Source organism: Bombus fervidus, chromosome 13 (assembly GCF_041682495.2).
Source record: "Bombus fervidus isolate BK054 chromosome 13, iyBomFerv1, whole genome shotgun sequence".
Lineage (NCBI taxonomy): Eukaryota > Metazoa > Arthropoda > Insecta > Hymenoptera > Apidae > Bombus > Bombus fervidus.
The window spans coordinates 1285221-1303002 of NC_091529.1; the positions used below are offsets into that span (position 1 = coordinate 1285221).

General features: G+C 40.7%; 1 protein-coding gene across 4 annotated transcripts in view; it reads right to left on the reverse strand.

The window, feature by feature from the left end:
• The window catches only part of LOC139993506 (uncharacterized), a 60501-nt gene extending 45980 nt beyond the window's left edge, over positions 1 to 14521 (reverse strand). For all 4 annotated transcript variants that reach the window (XR_011801397.1, XR_011801396.1, XR_011801395.1 and 1 more), the window contains exons 1-3: positions 14454 to 14521; positions 14118 to 14219; positions 11525 to 11636 (exon numbers count right to left, since the gene is read on the reverse strand). The gene's annotated coding sequence lies outside the window, so the exon portion shown is untranslated. The remainder of the gene's footprint in view (positions 1 to 11524; positions 11637 to 14117; positions 14220 to 14453) is intronic.
• Between the last annotated feature and the right edge of the window lie 3261 nt (positions 14522 to 17782).

Below are 17782 nucleotides of genomic sequence, written 5' to 3' on the forward strand. Positions count from 1 at the left end.
AGTTGAAAGAAGAAAATTCGTGATTTATAAAGACCACAAACCCCTTATTTACGCATTCAAACAGAAGTTAGAGAAATGTTCATCACGACAATATCGATACCTAAATTATTTCGCACGATCTACAACTGATATCGGGTATGTAAAGGGGATGGAAATCAACGTAGCCGACGCGTTATCCCGGATCGAAGCGATAGGGAAATCAGTAAATAACCAAACGCTAGCTGCAGCACAAGAGAACAATAGCGAGCTACGCGGTATCATCGACTCTGACCCTTACGCGCTACAACTTAAAAAAGTCCCATCTCCCGATTAACATGTCGGCATATATTATGATATTTCCACCAAAACCTTGCGACCGTTCGTACCGAAACCGTTACGATGCAACGTATTCCAATCGCTACATGGACTTTCCCATCCGAGGATACGTGCCACGCAAAAACTAGTGACGACGCGCTTCGTCTGGCAGTCCATAAATAAAGATTTCCGAACTTCAATGCGACAATGCATCCCTTGTCAACGTTGTAAAGTCACCAAGCACGTGTCACGGATCGAATTTTTGCTTGGCACGTGTTACGCCAGATGCGATGGTCCTTGCGAGGTTCCTCATGGTCTGGGCGCCAAAACCTACACATTGTTACACTGACCCGCAACCCAAAGCAAGTTAAATATCTAGGAATACATTTAGACACACACCTTACATGGAAGCACCATATAAAATCAATAATAAACAGAATAAGTGCAAAAAGGAAGTAGATGTACTGGTTAATCAATATAAAATCTAAATTAAGCATAATGAATAAACTAAATATATACAAAACAACAATCAAACCAATCTGGACATACGGAGTCCCACTATGGGGGACGGCAGCAATGAGTCACATAAGCAAAATAGAAATAGAGCAAGCAAAAATTTTAAGGACAATAGTTAACGCTCCATGGTACGTCAGAAATGAAGACCTACGAAAAGATTTAAAAATTTCAACAGTCAAAGAGGAAATCGCTAGATACGCAAAAACGTATAAAGAAAGACTTGCAGCACACCCAAACCAGCTGGTTGCTGAAACAAATAAAACCATAATAGAAAGAAGACTGAAGAAGAAGCATCCCGCAGACCTCGCAATAGAAATACAATAGACAACCTGGAAGATAGAACCCCGCTGGGGGGTAACCATCCACATGCTATATTTTTATTCTTTAAGCTATAATATTTTACCAAATGTCCTTCTGGACAAATTGCAAAAATTTAAACAAATAGTCAATAAAAAAAAAAAAAACTGACCCGCAACAAACCTAAGGAGATACCATAAACCGAATCTGTTCAGTTTCATTTCTCTTCACATAAACATTTTCGGTTTACGGATAGTCCTTATGTTTGTTGTACGCTCTTACCTATTACGGAGAAAGCGGGTGTCTGGTGAGATAACAGGCTTTTCCCATGAACAAGGGAATACCAACATGATACCCACGAGCTACATCTGCTTTTCTTTGTCTTCACAGTTTCATTTATTAACCAATGGGCATCGCGGATCGTTACCCTCACTTTTCTACTGAAAAGTGTGGACGACGAATCCGCGTTCTAAGTTCAAAAGGGCACACCCACACCGAGCTTTCCTCCTTGATGGTACGAGACGGGTCCGGACAGTTCTTCTTGTGATCTTTTGTAATAAAAACATAACTGTGACCAATAAAGCCAGTTTTCTACTGAATCTTTTGGTTATCTTTTAAAATTACGCGACACACGTATCCTCGGGAAAATAGGTTGGACGACGAAGCGTGTGGAGAGGGAGTTATGACAGAGTTGAGAGTGTGATCGAAATCTATGGGAAAACTGGAGAATTCGGACAAGGAAGTTAATTGGAGTGAAGTGCTAGTGCCTGTGTGAAAAGGTAGGTATAAGAACTAGCAGAATTCGGTCTGGAAAAGACGTGACAAGTGAAACAAAATCGCGTGTGAGGTAATGGCGGTAAGGAAGTCATATTGGGACGCGCGACAATAGCCAGAAACGTGTCGCTCGGGCCATTTGAAAGTGGTAATGACTAGTGGTAGTGACAAGTGCGGGCATAAGTGGCCATTTTGCGCGCCTAATGAAAAAAAGCAATCGTCGATGAGAATAAAGAGGCAGGTGAAACCACGAGAGGAAGGAGCGAAGCGGAGCTGGCTCCAGAGCCTACACACATTAGCACAACACATACGAGGAAGGCAGTCACTCTCGAGGGGTTCTTCCGCTCAGCACTGAGCACGGAGAGCCTACGTACCAAGGAAACCTCGGAGGAAGGAGAGACCCGCGCGAAGAAATGGAAGGACGGCGAATCTCCCGAGCTCCCCACGAAACTAGCCGAAGAGATGAAGACATGTACTACGGCGGACATAGGAGCGGAACTGCTCCACTTGAGCTTCTGAGGTGACCAAGGTAGTCTCGCAACCGCAGGGTATATATGTGAAGATGCTGAGGGAAACGGCGAGGTCCATCGCCGCTAGCCTAACAGAGATGGCGAGAAGGACGGATCCCGCCCCTGGCGCCTTCGCGATAATGAAAGGACGCATAGCGGCATTGGAGGCGGAGAACGAGACGTTCCGAAAAAAACTGGCCTCGCGCTCCACGTCAGAGAAGGGCGGCGAGACTGGGCGTCTCGCGGCAATCGAACGCAAGATGGAAGAGCTAGGCCCCTCACTAGGACACCTGTGCTACAGGTGCTAAGAGGATACCGCGGCGGGAAGGTCGCGGGAAACAACCAGGACGGTGGAGTGGACGGACGGTTGGGAAGTCACGAAGGAGGAACTGTGGGAGGCTAGCAGAAGAATGGACTCCGAGACGTGGCGCCGGGCCCGGACGGGATGTCGGGTTGGATCTGGGGGGAAGTGATGGGGGTCATGGCTGCCAAACTTCGGCGACTCTAGACAAGATGCCTTAAGGAGGGTGACTATCCCCGTGCGTGGAGAACGGCGAGGTTCTCCGCAAAGAGGGACGACCGGCGACCTCGCCGTTGGCTTACCGGCCGATATATCTGCTGGACGAGGTCGGCAAACTCCTTGAGAGAGTCGTCGCCACCCGTCTGGAGGAGCACATTTCGGGGCGGGAGCCGGGTTGGCACGAAAGCCAGTACGGCTTCCGGGTGGGCCGCTTGACGATCAACGCGGTCAGGCGCGTGCAAGCCCTCACGGAGGACATGGTTTTCCGGGATGGCGTGACATTGGCGGTGTTTCTAGACATCGTCAACGTATTCAACTCCATACCATGGGATAGGATAGTGGCGGCCTTGGAATACTTCGAGGTGCCCCGTTACCTCGTTCGGCTGATCCGCGCCTACCTCGGCGACAGGTGGGTAGGGTATACCAGCAGGGAGGGAGAAGAAAGATGGCCCGTCGAGAGCGGCGTTTCGCAGAGTTGGGTGCTGGGACCGATCCTGCGGATCGTCGCGTACGACGAGGTACTGCTCTGCTCGCTACCGCCGGGCGCGGCCATTGTGTGCTACGCGAACGACACTCTGGTTGTGGTCGGAGGGTGCGGGTGGTACGAGATGTTGCGTCTCGGCGAAGTCACAACGACCTGTGCGATACGGCCTGTACGCGGACTGGGCTTCAGGGTTTCCCCTGCGAAGTCGGAGGCCATCTGGTTCTACGATAAGAACAGGCGAGGAACTCCTCCGTCCGGTCTGAGCATAAGCATGGCGGGGGAAGCTGTCGACGTAGGATCACGATTGAAGTACTTGGGTCTTATCATCGACAGCCAGTGGACGTTCGGGCCGCATTTCGACTCCCTAGTCCCAAGGGTGTCGGCGGCGGCAAACGCCTTGTGCAGCATGGTGCCGAACATTGGCGTGGCGGGAGTCGCGGTGCGCCGACTATACGGGAGCGTCGTTCGGTCCCGGGTGATGTACGGGGCCCCGGTGTGGGCGGACGATCTGATGACAAGTCGCTGCAGCATCCTGCTCGTAAGGAGGCTGCACAGGGTGACCGCCATCAGAATCGTCAGGGGATACCGAACGGTGTTTTGGCCGCGTCTTCCCTGTGAAAGCTCCGGGCTTTGGTACGCAAACGAAGGCTCCCGCATAAGAGCGCTGGCCGCCGGTGAGAACGCAGCCAAGCAGGCGACCCCAGACGATCTGGGAACCGCCGAGGAGGATGCGTGGGATCAGTGGCGGTGTGAGCTGATCAACAAGGGGAACGAACATCGAAGCGTCGGGGCCGTCCTCCCAAATTGGGAGGCATGGAGGAGCCGCTGCGGTTTCCCGCTGTCCTAGTCCACAAGATGGCGGCATGCAGAGAGGACGCGCACAGATCGCTCCGAGTGTATTGATCGTTATTCAGTGGGAAAGTGAGTAAAGGGACATATATTGTGTGTTAAAGTAAACTATTAGTGCTTCTGATGCACTGTGGAAAAGAATTTCTGCGGAGCTAGTTGTGGAAAGTCCGCAAAATGGAAAAGAAAAATCTCGAACCGAGGTTCAAGATTATGCACGTGGCGAGTTGACGAAAAGTGAGTCTCTGGGACTTAAAACAGCCTCTAGTGTAGTGAAAGTGCTTCCTAAGTGCTACGGAAAAATAAGACGTGGAGTAAACAGTGAAAACTCCAAAGAAAAGTACAGTATAAAACATTGTGCAGTGAATTTGAGGTGAGCACGTGGCAAATTATAGGTTAAGTGCGTGGGGACGCCATATTGAGATGAGCGACTGCAGCGCCACCACAAAGGCTACCAGCGAAACAGCGCCCAACCCGCCATTTTTGGACGGAGCCAGTAGCGCCACCATACGGGCCATACTGGATCGAGTACGCGCTCACTTACCGACACCAGCCGCACTCACCTATACCAACTGCAGCGGTACTTATCAACATACCGATTGCAGCTGCACACACGCTGACGCACCGACCGCACGAGTGAGGCGTCACCGCACAGGCTACCTAGGAAACCTTTGAGGGCGCCGCCATTCTGCAGCAGGCGCCACAGCGCGGCAATTTTAAAAAAAGGATATAATAGAGGTACGTGCAAACGGCCAATTGAAGCCGCCATTATGTCCACTTTTAATTCAGCGCGCAATAAAAAGCAATACACCGCCAGACTTAGACTTCGGACGAGCAAAACGATGCGCCGCCGGACTTAGACTCCGAGAGACAAACCGTCGAAGAAAAAGAAAAGCAAGTCCCAAGATGCCGTCGGAAGGGCAAACACCACCTACCGCAAAGACAAGGGTCGTCTTGCAACCCTTGAAGGCACCAAAGCTAAACAGAAGTGCAGAGGCCCGCTCTCCACAAACACCGGAGAAGCAACATGCAGGGGAAGAGAAACAAACATCGAAGGAAACAGAAACGCGGCCAGTACCTGAATTAAAGGTACAGGCAAGCGAAATAGAAAGAAAGATGCTGGCATTCTGCCTAGACCCGAGCAAAAAGGTCAACAAGGACCAAACAGCAACAATCATGCGGTACTTTAAAGACACGAGGGGCACAGTAGAAGAGCTATTGCTCCATAAGAGTTACCTGATCGGCAAGCTAGAGCAAAGCTCCAGTGAGGATAAAAGCAAGGGAACGGCTATACTGAACGCCGTAAACCGGTCGCTGCAGGCTAGCAAACGGCTCGAGATAGCCGTCATAAAAAGAACGCAGACAGACGAACAACAACAACCCTCGTATGCAGGAAAGGTCAAAATGACCAGCAACAGAGTGTCCCAAAAGCGGTTAAACCACCAAAGAACGTGGTAATAATTCGCCCTGATAAAGAGGATAGCGAATTCAAATCCAGCGAGGAGGTAAGCGATGCAGTGTTCACTCTTGTTAACCCCCGCAAAAAGGGGATACAGGTCACTGCAATCCTGCAGATAAGCGGAAACGGGTTAGTCGTAGAAAAGACGAACCCAGAGGGCCTCAAAACCTTTACAGAGAATGAAAAATTAAAAGAAGCCAGTCTGAAAGCAAGCACTCCGCAACGGAAACACCCAAGGATGATAATGTACGACGTCCCGAGGGATATCTCTGAGAAGGAGATACTGGTATGCATGAAGAATCAAGTTCTGCTGTGGGACGGGTCGCAAAGATCAACAGGAAACGAACTGGGTAATGGAAGTACCCCCCCCCCCCAGGTAAGGGAACAATTACTCAAAGGCAAAGTGTACATCTCGTGGAACGCGTGTAAAATCAGGGACTACGTCGCGATCAGCAGATGCTAAAAATGCCAGGGATACGGGCACGTGGCAAAATATTGCCGCGTAAGTTACGATATCTGCGCCCATTGCGCCGGAAGCGGACACAGCACCAAAGAGTGCCCAAACAAGGACAACCATCCCAGCTGCGTAAACTCCAAGAAGGCAGGGAAAAAGGGCGACGCGGAATGCCCAATGTATAGAAAGGCTCTGGAGTTAAGAGTTGCCAGAACATCCTATGAGTAAGATGCCCAAGAGAACAGAAAGCGGACTCGGGAGTCAACGGGTAATAAGGATCCTGCAGCACAACATGCAGAGATCGAAAATCGTTCCCCGCGAAATCAAGACGCAGATGAGTGCTGATGGTAACGTAATCTTCCTGATGCAAGAACCATACAGCATAGAAGGCAAAGTACCCGGGTTCGGCACAGAAATAGCGGTCGCCTGTCGAGGTTCGAAACAAGACCCACCAATGGCAGCGGTGGGAATAAGAAGCAGACACATGACGGCGCTCGAGACGGCGCTGGCCTGTGCACAACACACTGCGTATGTGTACAAATAAGTGACTGAGCGACGAAGATCTATGTACCAGTACTTCCCGCCGACCGAGAACATCGAGATCGGCATACCACAACTAGAGAAAGTACTGAACCGTTTAAATGGAAAGAAAACCATAATCGGTATCGACGCAAATGCAAAATCTCCGCTATGGAATAGCAGGAGCACCGACGACAGAGGAGAAGCCCTGGAGGCCGTCATCGCACAATACGGCCTCCACATCGTGAACAAACCAGGGCAAGCTTATACCTTTGAAACCACCCGCGGACGATCCAACATCGACATAACCCTGGCGAGCCCGGAGCTAATACTGCTCGTGAAGGAATGGAAAGTACACGAGGACAGAACCTCCAACGATCACAGAATCCTGGAAACGCGCCTTGATCTGGGCAAATATAACACCCCGCCTCACCAGCAGGAAAGGAGGTACAATACGAGAGCCGCTAACTGGGAAGAGTTTCAAAGAGCCCTCTTGGAGGAGAAAAAGGAACTCCGAGAAACAACCCTCCATCCCTTATCCCTTATGGGATAAATTGTGGGATAAATTTAATGAAAATAAAATAATTTTAGCGGCCAAAATTGATGAATTTGTCGACACATCTCTATTGAAAGCGTTATTAGCGAACAACAATGAGGGAAAACCCCCGACAAAAAGAAAAACAAGAAAGGACATTACAAAAAACAAAAGAACACAAAAGAAACGCTATTTATATGCACGTTGCCAAGACATGTTCCGTGAATGCCCAAGGAAGCTCGCGGATGTCGTGGTTAACGATGATCTGGCGTATCTGGCACCTGCCAGGCAGCCTCCTGAAGCAGAGGAAGTTAAAAAAAATTGTACACAGAGTTATGGGGAAAAGCGGGTCCGTTGGATCCCCCCATACCTCGTGATATAACTTCAGGAGGTCTTATACACGAGTATTTTCCTCCTGTAATGGCTGAGGAAATTAGTGACAGGATAAAGAAAATTAGACACAAAACCGCGGGAGGCCCGGATGGTATTGAGAAAAGCAATTTGTCCATCCCGGGTCTGCCAATAGTCTTAGCGGTTTTATTTAACATGATATATTTTACCTGTCACTATCCCAAGAGTTGGAAAGAAAACCGGACCACTCTAATTCCTAAGAACAACAAGGACTTGAGCAAGGCCGAGAACTGGCGGCCAATTACCATCGGCTCAATTATTAGTCGTATTTTCTCTTCAACTCTTGACAAGAGAATTAAAAGGGGCATCGTTCAAAACATAAGACAAAAGGGCTTTACATCCGAAAACGGATGTAAGATCAATGCGGAAATTGTTAATACAGCCCTTAAACGAAGTAAGAGAGATCATGGAGGTGTCTTTACCATCGTCGACATTTCCAAAGCTTTTGATACGGTGCCTCACTCAGCTATTGCACCTAGCCTGGCCAGGAAAGGCATCTCGGCCCCATTGATCGAACTCATAAATGGTATGTATACAAACATTAGAACAAAAATAAAGACAAGAAACGGCAATGGGGTCGAGATAGAAATCCTTAGAGGAGTTAAGCAGGGAGACCCCCTGTCCCCAACTCTATTCAATTTATGTCTGGAACCGCTGCTGGAAGCGGTAGAGGAATCCACGGAAGGGATTCGTATAAGCGATACCAATAAGATCCCTATACTTGTCTTTGCCGATGACATCGTGCTAGTAGGAAGTGAAAAAAAAGAAGCACAAAAACAACTAACCATGGTCCACGAGTATCTGGATGGCCTCGGGATGAGTATCTCTGGGGATAAAAGTCAGACGTTCTAGGTGATCTCAAAGAAGGACACCTGGTACGTGGACGACCCAGAGATAAAAATCAATAATGTCAAAATACCGAACATCGCACCCGAGGAAGCTTTCAGATACCTGGGGGCAAAAATTGGACCATGGAAGGGCCTAATGAGTGGTATAATAGTACCCGAATTGATGGGCACTATTAAACGAATACGAAAACTTGCTTTAAAACCGGCCCAAAAGATAGAACTTCTTCGAGCAGACGCCGTTGAAAGGGTGGCAGAGCAACTACAGGCAGCCCTGATCAGAGCCTGCAATGCGACCATCCCTAGGAAGAAATGGCACAACAGATCGGTGCCATGGTGGACACCGGAACTTACCAGAGAAAAACGGCGCACCTACCGGGAAGGAGATACCAGGCGACCAAGGACCCTACAACGACCTGATGAAAATCGGACGCGAGACGACGGACATTTGTCACCAGTGCGGAGAGGGCAGGGACACGGCGCAGATTGACCCCCACGGCAATAGTAGAAGTGATGCTGAGCGGATTACGATGCCGCAGGATTACGAGACTGTCTGCTTCATCTGCGAGCGAGTTATGCTCGTGAAGGAGGGGGCAGAAAGGGAGAGAAAGAGAAACTCACACCCTTGTAGGGTAACGCGATGGATAGGTAGACGGTCAGGTGGCCCACGGCCGCTCCACTGCCCGACACTGCTCTGATGCTACCCGCAGCGGCGGTGTGTCCATGAGGATTTCTCCAAGTGCAAAAAAAGAAAAAAAAAGCACGTATCCTCACCCGTTGGAATGTTCAGAGCGTTAGCAGGCCGGTTCGCGAGGATACCGATATTGTCTAACATGTATCGACCGCTTTTTGCGTTAGCCCGAAGCCATTCCCATCGTCGACATGGAAGCGCGAACCGTTGCCTCGGTCCTCCTTTCGATTTGGATATCTCGTACCCTTGAAGATAGTGCCCGATCAAGGACACCAATTCGAATCGCGTTTATTCGCAGGTTTCGGTTAAGTGTTGTAAATTGTCGGACACGGGATGTACCACGTAACTTTTAAAAATAGCGACGACCAAGTAAAACATTGTAAACATTTATGTTGTAAATATAACATAATAAAAAAAACGTTATCGCTGGTGGGGGATGATGTAGCGACACATGAGTCAGAGGACAATTCAAATCATGGTGTTGTTTTGCCTCGAAGTATCAAGATCGTTAGGATACACGTAATGTAAGAATAAATAAACTCCGGGCAAAACAATGTCGCCGCTACGTGCAACCGTCGAACAAAGACGAATTTGAATTTTCCGACTCTCCCCCGACCAGCATAAATGGACGCGATCACGAGCGAATCTATTATTAACAGTTATCATACGAGTTTCACTGTCTTTGCAAATACGTTTGTACGAGCGACTTTGGACAACGTCTATATTTATTTAATTTATTTCAAATATATTTGACGGGTTGCAACAGCAAGCTCTCGTTTCCGTTTTATCAATCCTCTACACTTCCACCACAATACTAAGAGTATTTGGATGTAAAGTTTGGTATCTAATAAGCTCAAGCGGAAAGAAATTTGATAGTAGGGCAGATGAGGGGATTTTTGTAGGTTACGACCGACAAGTCAAGGGTTACAGGATCTATCTACCAAAGACTAAGAAAATAATAATTTCTTGTCATGTTCGATTCGAAGAAAATATGTTTCCCTGCAAGGGTGTTGGTGTGGACACAAGTAATAACAAGAAGAAATCTTCTGATTGGGTATGGGATGTTGAAGATTTTGAACTTGAAAAGGGAATTGAGCAAATTGATATTGCGGTCCAAAGTGATGATGAAAATGATGAGGGAGAAAGTGACTTTTTCATGGACAATTTAATTAATGAAAATAATCAGGAGGTTCAGGAGGAGGTTGTAAGTGTACCGATTTTGCCTAGGAGGTCAACAAGACTGCATAAGCCAAAGAGTTGTAACAGTTGTATGAATCGGTGGTGCTCTATACGGCGCCTGTATGGGCAAAGACGGTAGAAAAGAAAAAGAATAGGGATATTCTTAAGAGGGCGCAAAGGGCCGCGCTGATAAAATCATCTACAGCGTACCGCATAGTGTTCCACGCAGCACTGTGCGTGCTTACGGGCACCTTGTTCATTTACTATACAGTCGAGCTCCGGGCCGAGAAATATCGAATTAAAAAAGTTACGATATCTGTTCAAGAGAAGATCCGGCCTCGGTCTTTTATGCAACGATCAAGGCAGTGGAGATACGTATGGAGGATAAATGGAAGGAGGAGTGACGTGATAACTGGATGAAGAGGCTGGTGTCGGACGTCTGCACATTCAAGAGACATAGGAGGTATATTGACCACTTTACTATGCAGATCCTGACCGGACACGGTATTTTTAACGTGTACCGAAGGATGTCCTGCAGGGAGGACTTGCTTATGTGAGTCTATGGGAGCTGGCAAACCCACGTTCCCGAAGCCAGGGAGAACCGTCGGGACAAGCGTCCCGCTTACGTGAGTCCTCTATGTACACCGCAGGGAAGATGGCCGGGAGTGTAAGGCGTTTAAGTACAGTTACACTTTACTACTGAACCGTATTCCTTGTAATCCGAACAACATTCATATTCGAAGGCACGATAATATTCTCTTTTTTATTCTTTGCTTCGCTAAATTCTATTTCTTGTCTACCAGTCGCGTTCAGGGGCTGATTATATAAAAGAAACCGAAAACAAGGTGACTGTTACCCGAAGAAAGAAAGAGAAACATTTTCAAAACGTAGTGGCACGATCAATGATCGATCGTGATCGACCAAAATATTTCAAATAACTAATTACTCGCCCGACAAAGTCACGGTGACCTTTATCCTTTCTTATACGCACACTGCGTGTATAGATATAGATCTCGCCCCGAATATTCCGATTATATTTTTAATGCAACGAGTACTGCATCAAGCGTTATCAACTTACGATTCATTTGCAAAGGCGCACAGACCTACATCATTTAATAGATCCGTATGGATCAAAAAAAAGAACGCATGATTATATACATTCTGTAAAAAATATAATAAAATGGGACTCACCATATCAACATAAGAGAAGATAGAAGATGATATGCTTCAGTATGGAATATATTTATTTGGACGTTGCATATTTCATGCACAAATTTGAGGAGACCCAAAGACTTTGGAAGACCTGAAAAATTAAAAAATATGAAAAAATCTAAGTGAAAATATCATAATTGTAGCATAATTATTTTGTAAAAGGATAATATTAAATAAATCATATGTATATATTATTATACTGTTATATATTGTATTACATTATAAAATTAAGTTAAAATGTTACAATACTGTATCATTATTTCCTTGCATTTCATCAAATGTTTTTAAATAAGAGAATTTTAACAAAAACAAATAACATACAGCACTAAAATGAAAAAAATTTTTTATAGTATATTTTATTTATAAGTTATAAATGAATTTATAATTATAATTTTCAGGATTCCATAAAATATTCGCAGGATCTATCTTATTTTACTTGCTACAAATTTAAAATGGAATTTTATCTAAGGTGCATGCTTTAAGCAAATCCTTTCGTTAGTCATTGATCAATGAAATCTACCCTGTTCTTAAAATATGAATGACGACAGAAGAACTCATTTGAAAATATCAAAATATAATTCTGAAGGCACAGACAGAGCGGGATTTCCTGTATTTAATTGTGTGGCAACTCTGGCAAGAAGAGGGTACTATCAATTGATCTTCTCGGAAGAGGGATTGCATACAATTATAGTCGAACTTCATTTAGATCGGTTCGTTTAATTATCTAACAATCCATTAAACATAGGTGCTTCATATGTTCTGGATGACTAAAATATAATATTTATCTTCATATAGTTCTTCACAAAGCAAAGGTTTCCCAAATTAACAAATACGTGGATTATATTATAAATTACGACAAAAAAGTAAAAGAGCCAACAAAACTTCAATATTTCAATTTTCAATGCTTATTTATTAGTTGTGAATACTATTAATAGGTCTAACAAATAAAGGTTGGCTTTTAACACGTATTAAAGCGCCAAAAAACTGTCTTTTTAACATTACGGATATTAGAGGCGTACTAATATGGAGAAGTCACAGTCGATGGATCATCGATTTTAATGAAATTTGTTCTGATGAATCTAGGAAAATATTCTCCCGTTTTTGTAAATATTCATTACCTGGAGAGATATTGAATATAATCAGTCCATATTATAGAAACAATAAATTCCTTTTAATTCTGAATTCATGAGGCGAACGGACAGATGTTGTTCACTTTAATGGCAGTTTTACAGATGTCAACGGAAATTGCACACTAACGTTAGATATTATACTGCGACATCATACTCCTTATCGTGAATCCTATGACGTTTATTTTTTCTTTTTTTTTTTTTTTTTGCCATATAAAGGGTTTTATAAAAAAAATTATAAAATTCTTTCAAATACAACTGTAGCTTTACAAATTATAAACCAGATAAGATGCAATAAAGATACATTCTTTGATTCGCCACCAGCTGTATGCACCAATTTTTACAGACATGATATTCTTGATACATGACAAATTTAATATTCAGTACATCAATTTTTCTTAATATTGACCAAGTATGAGATAGCCTAGATAATGTGAAAAGAGCAAAGTGCTTTTCAAGCAAATAGTTCATGATATCACATTTATCAATTTCATTATAAGCAATTATATTTATAAATAACTTATAAATTAATTGTTTTCGAAATAATTATAGAAAATTAATGTTACTTTTTAAATATTCAGATTTACTGAACGTTATGTATCATGTAGATGACATAGAAGCCCAATTATTAATTGTTACAGGTTAGTATTAAAGTATTGAATAAAAATTATATAACATTTATATTATCTGTGCAATTCTACTTTTAGACTGAAACATTTCAAATTATAATGGTACAAAATTCAAGATACACTGTAGATACAATATACGTATGTACTTGACTCAAGGTTGTATCGTAACAAGAAGTATGTAAACGCTCATTGTTAGAGATATGCGATGTTTACACTGAATGACCGGAACGACTATTACATGTTCGATAAATTCGGTTTATTTTAGAAACTACTCCTATAATTCTGTATAAGACTTCAGAATTATTTCTTCGCTATTTTTTATATATATATATAACGTATAACGTAATACGTAATAACGGAATACCATATAACGTTATACTATATAACGTAATACGATATAACGTAATAACATATAACGTAACATCATATAACGTTATACTATATAACGTAATACTTTATAACGTGATACCATATAACGTAATACGTTATAACGAAATACCCTCTTTCTAATTTTCTTATAATTCTACAATAATTCTTTTCAGAATTTTCTATCTTTTTACATTCTTTTGCCTTATATTATCCAAAGTAGAAATTATAATTCTTGTTATATATATATATATATATTCATGCGTGATAAATTGACAAGGTAGATTCTTTTTTAAATAGGTAAATACACTTGTGCATTTCTTTTCATCGAATTTTTCATGTAACTTAGAATTTTTCTTTTAGATAAAGAAAGAAAGAAGAACGAAAAAGCTATAAAAGGAGTCTATATGGTAAATAAATATCTAATTCATAGAATCAAAGAATATTTACCTTTGTAATATACAATGCTGGTCTCCTATTTTGTCGTTATTTATTGTAATAAATAGATTTTTTGAAACAACAATGGCATCTGTCCATAATGGTTTGAGTCGTCTGAAAAATGCATACTTTTATTAATACTAATATACTTATTATATACTAATACTAATATACTTATTAATACTATTATTAATACTAATACTAATAATAATAATAATATTAAAAGTAATGTAAGAAATATGATATATTATAAATATTATATTTATTGTGCGATGTAATAATACATATTACAACGGAAAATAAAGAAACACTACTGGAAGAGAAAAATAAGTTACAGTGATATCTTACCAACAAGTCCTGCTAAAGAACGACTCGCGCAAATATCGAGTCAACCGTTATGACTATTAATGAGATCGAGGTCGACTAACATTACCGTCTAGGCTCCTATTCCATTGCGCAGGTTTGTTACGTGCGCAATAGTATCCAATAGCAAAGTAGCTTTAGAGGAAAACAACGGTTCTAAAAATTATTTTGGCTTATTTCTATTCGAATTTTTTAAATAAAACGTGATATAAACAAAGAATAATTTTAATTAATTTTTAGAGGATAATACGAATTTTAATATATCTTTTGAACTTCTTATTCAGTTAAATGCATGAATATATTGCCAACTTAAGAAATTCTAAAGATACTATATACAAATGAAACGCTTCTGTATGAAATAATACACATTTGAACAGACATACGAATAGTGGTTACGTAATTAAACCATAAAAATTAAGTTATTTAAATAAATTTATTACATAAATAAATTTATTGCAGAAAATGGATAGGTAGGGGAATTTTTCAATAAATGCTCTCATAATTTCGTAAAGCGTGCCCCAGAGTCCTCTCTAAATTATTATAAAATCCTCAATTTATTAAAACTTATAAAGTATATGATTTAAAACGAATTATAAGTAAAAGAAAATCTGATTCCTTAATTTCAACAAAATAACAAGAATTCTTAAGCGAAATTTGTTTATTCTTCTTACAGTCATTCTATTAATTTTAATTTTCACCACTTTCATTGTTTATTCTATGTTATCATATATTTTGCTATTATCATATCTCTCAACATTTCCTAACAGATGTAAAAAATGTATTTCTCGGTATTTCTCAGTAACTTTTATTTAGTTTGAAGGATTATGAATTGGAGTTATTTTTCACAAAATATTACTATTTTCTACAACACAGGAAAGAAATAAAAATGTTAAACAATCAAGATTTATTATATGTTTATAATTCGCTTGTATTATTTATTTAAAATTATTTTTACTAGCACCATAATTGTATATGTATTTGATAGTAAATGGAAAATAATGTCTTTTAAAATTTGTATTCGATAAAGGCTTACAACATAGGATAGAAAAGAAAGCATAAACGAAAGTGTTAAATAGGGTCACAAGTAGGAAATAATTCTTTCTTCTAACTTTGATATCATTCTTTCCTGTTAATCATCAGTTTATTTACCAGGAACATGTATAGGTTTTGTGTAACGATATTCTCGATATTCATGTATAAGTATGTATTTACAGGGGGGGAGGGGGGACTTTCGATGAGAACACGTACATACTATAAAATATGTAAATTATTTTTGAATCGATGACAAGTTTGCAATAACCTTTGGAGGGTAAAAAAAGTCTACAAAAGAACTCCAACAGACTTTCACATTTATACAAAAACCTCTCACATACAGGTTCGTTTTTTCCATGAGGTTTTCTTTCTTTTTCTCTTGTCGTCCTTTTGCCTTTAACATTAATGTTTACATTGCCTGTTTCTTTCGGGCAATGTTTTGCTAATGTACGAAAATAGCTTTTTACAAATTTTTAACAACGTCGCCGCCGTTGATTAATTTATATAAATATAATTCGTTTATTGACAATTGTTTAAGATCTAATATTTATGAAGCGAACAACGTATGAAATATTTCTTCATCCAAAGTCTCCTCCGTCCGAATTCGTCTGTACGTTTTTGTTTTCTTCAACATGCTTTTAGTTATTTGCAATTGTTACGTTATCGCCTTATCGACAGTCTTCTTTGTGTTTATTTGAAGCAGGAAGATAGTCGAAAATATACTTCTGGTTTCGAAGTGTCCTTTTCGTTTACCTTAACCTTCTCTGTAATGCTTCATTTACTTTTGTTTCAAAGCTTCTAATTCACCTACGTGTAGTAAACAATAGATTTTATTTGTAGAAACGTGTAACAAAGAATTGAAGATATTTAATCAAACTAAAATTAATTTTAACTTTCATGAAATGTTATAAGATGCGTAATAATTTCTATGCAATTGTATCAATCTATAGTTATTACGATAAAATGTTACAACACTGATTTCGAATTAAATTGGAACGATAAAAAAGGAATGAAAGAAGTATGTATTCTTTTACAGTTATGACAACTTCTATGGGCAAAAGCTTTCGCAGCCCTCTTTTCGAACTAGTCTGTTACCATTGGTATTATGTATTTTCGTCACTCGATAAATTAATCATAGATTCGATGATTATATTATACATACATACATACATAAATATATAATTATATATAATTAGAATATGCTACGCACTAATACAAATAAGTATTTTTGACGCATTGTTAATTGTAATTGTAATTGTACAACGATAAAAAAAACATAGTTAGTTAAATCTTTTGTACAGAGTTTTTACTTATTTGTTTATTAAAATTAAAATTGGAATCTATAAAGTTGAAAAGAGAACATCTATTAAGCCCCGCAAAAACCTATTCTGAAATAGATACACAATTTAGTTCTATATAGAGCTGCTAATGTTTGCTAATGACCTTATTACAATTTATTTCTACGACAAAAATCTGGAATAGAAAAATTTTGTTCCGGTTTACGTAAATTTACATTTTTGTTATATCGACATGTTGTTTTACAACAAAATTTATATAAATTTAATGGCTTTGTAATCCCAACATAAATTTCTGTTGATAATAACTTTGAAACTCGCATTATAATCAAATATAAATCATTTAAAATCGGCAGTTTACGGGATACGAATACTCTTGTGTCTCACTGTGTGTGAGGACACAAAGTTAGGAAAGTTCTCTCTTGAGCAAAGAGGACGCTCCTTTGTTCAAAAAATTATATTTCGTATTTTAACGGCTTGAAGTCGAAGGTATAACTTAATCATTTTTCATCTTTCTACAAAATTGTTGTTACCTGTATTAGCATATCCCTCATACTAGCTTGCACATTCTGTTAGAACTAATAAACTGTATTATGTGTATTTCCTTTCATGAATAACAATAGACGAATGAGGATTAAACGAGAACGAGAGGATTAAATCGATACGGTTATATTATCTTATAAAAATTGTGGATATAAATGAAATTGATATTGAGGAATCGGGTGCTTAATGTGCAATGTAAATCTGTGCTATAAACGGTGAATATATGTTTATTAATAATAAACTAAAAGCATTATGAACATTATTTATTTCCTTAAAATAATAGTAATAATTGTAATTATTTAAAGGGCTGATTTAAGTATCAGTATATGCGCGCTTCCATCTACTTAAATAGTTGAGGTTACAGAGTCTGCTCGGTTTCTGCAGCTTTTCTGCTGTCCGATTATACTGTGCAGAGTCTGCTATGTTCCTGCCACCAATCTGCTG